The sequence below is a fragment of the Mycteria americana genome, chromosome 14, assembly GCF_035582795.1.
Source record: "Mycteria americana isolate JAX WOST 10 ecotype Jacksonville Zoo and Gardens chromosome 14, USCA_MyAme_1.0, whole genome shotgun sequence".
In the NCBI taxonomy this organism is placed as follows: domain Eukaryota; kingdom Metazoa; phylum Chordata; class Aves; order Ciconiiformes; family Ciconiidae; genus Mycteria; species Mycteria americana.
The window spans coordinates 16,526,153-16,532,152 of record NC_134378.1 but is presented as its reverse complement, the minus strand read 5'-3'; positions in this window follow the sequence as shown (position 1 = coordinate 16,532,152).

Below are 6,000 nucleotides of genomic sequence, written 5' to 3'. Positions count from 1 at the left end.
CCAAAGCGAAACACAAATTCACCGCAGAACAGGACCCAAGCTATGCATTTTTCTTGTGTTTCTACTTCGTTTCTAACATTCACTTGAAAGGACACAACGCTGCTGTGAAAGATACGCCAGGAGAGCCGATGAGCACAGGCAGAGCCTCTCGGAGTTGCTAGGTGACTGCTGCCCTCAGGGCACGATCCCCCAATACCGCCTGCTCCCAGGATGAGTAATGCATCTCGTTTACATCCATTGGACAAAAATGCTGTCACTTGGGTCTTGCTGGTTGAGTCATTCCTGCTGGGAGCAATGGGTTACGTGGGTGGCCGAGAGAGAAGCTCCTGCTACCCTGGAGGTGCTCAGCCCCCTGAGCAAACCTCTCCCACCGGGCTGGGGTTGGCCCCAGGGAGCATCCTGGTCACTTGCCACTCCACGGTCACTTGCCACTCCACGGTCCCATGCCGAAGACTGCTCTTGGCACACAAGCGTAGCAATAGCAACAAGAGCGTGTGCCCGTTGGCCAATGCTCTTTGGCTGACAATCAAAGAGCTTGTCTGAATTTTTTGGACTATCCCTGGAGAGCAGAGAACCCTTTCACATCCCAACTGTAAAGACAGGGAGAGCAAGATACGGGGGGAAGGCGAAGTGACCCGTTCCAGGCATAGCCAGGACAGGGACACAGGCATTGACCCCTCTGGGTGTACAAGCAAACGCTTGTGACAGTTCTGTGGACTTCCAAGGTTTTAAATTAATTTCTCAAGTTGAAGACAGTTACAGCGTAACGTAAAGAAGTTGTTTGGTTTATCTTCCCTCTGATTTCACATGTAAGACACGATTTCAGGTTAAATGCTGTTTTGGCAGTGGCCCAGTGATGTTAGGGGTGAATCGACGAACAAGTTTTTTAAGGTCACTTCTTCCAAGAGGACAAAATGGAGATATTTTAGTCCATGGTAGCCAATGATTTTAATGCCTGAGTGCTCTCTCTTAAGAACATATTATAATGTAGAGAGGAACTTGTTTTAGTGATATTCCCTGGCCAAGTTGCAGAAATTATAAACTGTCGTGTTTTCAAGCTGTTCCCCTTCATTTGTGGCATCAGAGGGGTGAAGCGGTGGTTGCAACCAAACTGATGGGACCCAGCTCCCAGCACTTGTGGGACAGCGGCAGCATGCGGGGGGCCAGTCACAGCCCACACCGTGGCAGATGCTGCACAGGCACAAACTGAACAGCGGGTCAAGCCTCAAAGGGTTTGCAATTAAAGCTAAAGGGAGAGGAGTGGGAGAATATGAGGAATCAATGGCAAAATATGAGCCATTATTTTCAGCAATGGTATTGGACATGCTCATATCCAGCTGGGTTTGGGAAGCTTTTATGTAGAACATGGAGTAAACACGTACTAAGAGGTGAAGGAAAGATTTTTCCACCGAGATTTTGTTGTTGAAAAAAAGCTGCTGCCGACGAGCTGGGAAACGTGGTCTGGGAGCAGAGTGTGGGCAGCAAAGCGAGAACTGTCCTGTAGCATGGCTTGGGGGTGGGGGTTTCTTTCACAAAACATCAGGAGGTTTTGGAAGCCCTTGGTGAGCTGTTGATGTGATCTGCACAAAGGGCATAGCCTCACACAGCTAACAAGCTCCAGGGCAGCTCATCTGCCTTTGATTTGAGGCTTTTCTCCAAGCAGGGATGGTAAATTGTAGGCAAAAATAATTCCTGTCAAGGATCTAATGATGCTTCAAGTTCCTGCAGCCTTACAGATAAACAGGGTGGAACAGCACAGTGAATTTTTAAAGAAATCTCTAAAAATGTGCAGTGAACATAATGAAGCAAAATTGATCTGTTGTTTTCTCTCGGGAAACAAATACTGCACGAGGAGGCAAAAAGAAGACAGGCCAGAAAAATACAGCTGTACTCTCAAAATGGGCCAGTCGTAGGGACAGCAGCTGTCCTCAGACATCAGTGTTTTCATGTAAAAAAAAGAAAAATTATGGAGCCATATTTACGCAGCTGCATGTTAACATCTAAGGAGGAAATCCTCCAAACAGCCCTTCTAAATATTCAGCCCAAAGCCACATAAATGCATGATCTGAAGAACAACCTTGAGACACGTGCACTGGCCTTGCTGAAAGACAGGGATTTGGAAAAGAGCATGAGTCTATGATTCAGAGCTGAGCGAGATTCACTTTACACATAAAAGACCAAACCAGGAGTTAACCAGGAAAAAAAGACGTGTAGCACATTTCAAGCGCGTAATGCCCTTGAGGGGATGGACTGCAAACTGAACGAAAGCAGCAGTGGCTTAGCTGGGTTGGGAAAAGCTCAGAGATGTCCCTGAGCAGGGCTGCGAGTGATGTGTGATCCCAGGAGAAATGAGCTTGGGCATCTCCATCCCTGTCTGAATCCCTCAGCAGAGTCCCAGGTAAATCAGTACAACAGCCCTGCTCTTCTCCAGGGGTAGGTGAGGTCCCAGGGCAGCCAGTCAGAGCTGATGGATGAGGCCATGAGCAGGTACATCCCAGGGTCCCTAACGGGGTCTAAGACAACGTGGGTGTGGGTGGGGAACGGGTCTTTGCTTGCTCCTATGTGGACCGTGCAAAGGCAATGGGTGGTGTTGGGTTCTGCCCTTGCAAAATTTCAAGGGAGCTCCAAGGCTTGAACCAAGCCAGCTTCTTACTGCAGGCTTAGGGATGTCCAGATGGGTGAGCCTGGCCCAGCGAGAGGGCCGGCAGTTGTGCGTGGCTGATGTTACTGATACACGCACAGCGGGCTTATCCAGACCGTGATGCCCCTGGGGCTTTTGCTGTTTCTAGGGGGTTGTACAACTGGTTTTGTTTCATCCCAGACGTGAAGGTCTGCCACAGCAGGGAACAGGCTTCATGGGGCATCTGCAGAGAGCTGCACCCTCCTGAAGATGATGCTTGGAGCTGGGCAGGGCACAACCCCTGCTCCTGGCACTGATCCACAGCCTGAGGAGTGACCTGGGAACTGAGAAGCGTGATTTCCTAAATGCCTTCCTAAAGGCTTCTCTGCTTTGTAAATATCCCCCATCATCTAGGGCTGCGATGAAGCAGAGATCTGGCTGGTGCTTTACTGCACGCAGGGTGGATGCTCAGCAGTGGCAAGGGGATTGCTGAGGATGAAAAAGGTCCTTGTGTCATTTTGGGGTGGGAGGAAGGGGATGGTGCTGGCAGACCCACACGGAGGGATTGGGGGAACACTTCTGCCCAAAGTAAATGATGGACTGCAAACAGGTTAGGGGAACATGGATGAACGTAGACTTGCAGGGGGAAGAAGCTGGAAGTCACTGCTGCGCGTGTTTATGGCAGTGCTCGCAGGGCTCATGTTTATAGCCGCACGTGTTTACTGCCGGCTTCTGCAGCTGCCATAAACAGTTTCAGCACTCCCGAATGCACGGCCGGCTCTCGAGAGCCCTTCGCTGCATCGCACGGGCATGGGCGTGCTCCGAGGGCAGGCAGCTGCCAGCCCCGCTTCTCAAGGGCCGAAAGAGCAGAGCTCTCCTCTGGCTTCGGAGAGCTTCACGTGCTTGGTCCGATTCCCTCGTTAGCTTTTGCCGTGTTTCGTTGTTAAGGAGCAAAAAACCCAACAGCCTCCCACCGAACTAGGAAGTGGTTTTTCAACACTCTCCTTGCGGATGGCAGCTGCACCTGGTATTTCTTAGAATAAAAGCAAATACTTTTCTTTCTTTCTTTTTTCTTCCTTTTTCCTAGAAATTAATTTTCAATCACACCATCCGGTTGCCAGAGGTGACATTTTCCGCAGCTGAGGTAGCCGGTGTCATGGGAGGACGCTATGGAGGACTTTGAGTGTTTGTGTTTCACGTTTCTTTTGTTTATTTTCCATCAAGGTCACCGTGTCTCTTACCCAGGGTTTAGCTCTTACTTTATCTGGAGCTTTCAAGAAAATGTTAGCGGTATCATTTATTTCTGGGAAAAATGCCGTGCAAGGTTGACTGAAACTGCATGAAAATTTGGATGAAATACATCTAGGATTGAGCTAGAAAGTAAAAGGGGATATGAAAGTTTGCTTTGAACTTGTGGTCTTTGTTTGTTCTGTTTGGGCCCTTGTGTTGCGTGTGCTTTCAGGGAAATCAGTGCACATCAACTGAACTAGATCCTCAGGGGAAAGAGTAAAAGGAACTAAAAATCTTTTTACAAAAATATTCATCACGCAAAACTTTTAAGCCCAGTACATTTCCATGCTGGAAATAAAGGCATCCTACAGACCCCCAAACTACCGGATTTTACCGTTAGTTTTATGTGGAAGGCACCCGGGTACAGGGGTGAACTTCCCTAGAAGAGGATGCACGGGATTTGTGCAGGCAAAGCAATGAGGGAAGCAGGGACCAAAACATCCCCTGCACAAACCCGTCAGATCCAGCAGGACTGGATGAAAACGTGAGGGCATATCCTCCCTGCATACCCACCGGTGCGTGCAGCCTTTGCATGCTCGGCTCAGTGTGTTGCAGCCCCCAGTTCCCAATTTACACGCAGAGTTGCAAATATAATACACGGAAACTGGGGTGTTGTGGAGCCGCTGGCCAATTTGCTGGTGTCCACTTCCGTGCTCTCCTGGATGTCTGGGTCTCGGACCCTGTGGTGAGTGGGGCAGGACTGAAGGTGTCAAACTCTTCCCTTGAAACACTGAAGATTATTGTTTCCCCTTCAGCTACTGAAGTTTGGCAACACTTGCAAATGTCATTGCTTGTCAGGAAGATCTTTTGCATTTCCCATCCCCTGGAGTGGAGGCCGCCTATCAAGTGTCTCTTCTCCACAGTTTAATGTTTCTGGTAAAACTACTGATTTGATTTTTAGATTTTGTCTGAACAGAATTAGCACGTATCACATGCTTGAGCTGCCAGTTAAGGGAAAAGCCAAGGAATGGTCAGGGGAATAAAACAAGTTATCCCTCCTGGGGCTGCATCAGTAGACCAGCCCTAGAAGGCAAAAGCCATTTAGTCCGTGGGATCCCGCTTTGCACATCCTACGGATGACAGTGACGGAAGGCGAGTGACAAGTAGGGCATTGGGACAGGGTCTGCCCCAATTATAGGAGTGAATGTTTGCAGGACGAGGATGCCACCGCATCGGCCGGGCTGCGCCTGCCCTTGGTGGCAGCTCGTGGGTATCAGCTGGTGTGGAAACGGGGAGGATGAGGTGGCGGCTGGGCATCCGGATGGGGCCGGGACTGACCGGCTGTGCGCCATGGGGGGCTGGAGATGGGAGGTGGGCAGGGGCTTGTGCAGGCGGCCGGGCTCCCCCGCCGTGGTGGACTGCCGGAGAAGGATGGTGGAGCATTTAATGTCTCTCAGGGAACACTGGCAACAGCAAGGGACTCTGCTGATATTTACTGATGACATATCCATTTCTCCTTCTTCTTTTTATCTAATAAATACGATCTCTCTCACAAGCAGAGATCTCAGCTGAAACATTTAGATTCAGAATTAACTCAAGCACTGAAAGCAAAAGACAACCCAGAGAGGTGCAGCTATAGCACTGCTAACCCTTGCAATGTTCAGGCTGCAAGGGAAGACCATCAAGATGATTTGCCAGGGAGACGTGCAAATCAGTATGACTCCCATAAACCGCTGCTGATGCATGCCTTGGAAAGGAAAAAGCCATCTCTTCTTGCTTCAGACAGGGTCATTTACTGCACTACCTTATGTTTGCAGAGTGCACTAGAAGTTAGTAAGATGCTGACCACGAGCCTCCTCTCCCAACACAGCTGCTTCCCGCAATGTCCGCTCCAACACCTGCAGACTTGCAAGGGGACACGTGGTGTCTGTCCCACCCCGGGAATGTCGGAGCGAGGTCAGGAAAGTGCAGCTTTGGGGCTTTGCAAGTGCTGCAAGATGGTCAGCTCAAGGAAAGCTTAGACCCCGCTAACCTTCCACTAGAGATATATTCCTATTTTCTTTCAGGTGTTCTCGCTCCATCCTAGGTGTGAAAAAGCCCATGTGTATTTGCTGGGATTGAAGAGCTGACTAGACAGTGAGAACAAAGCC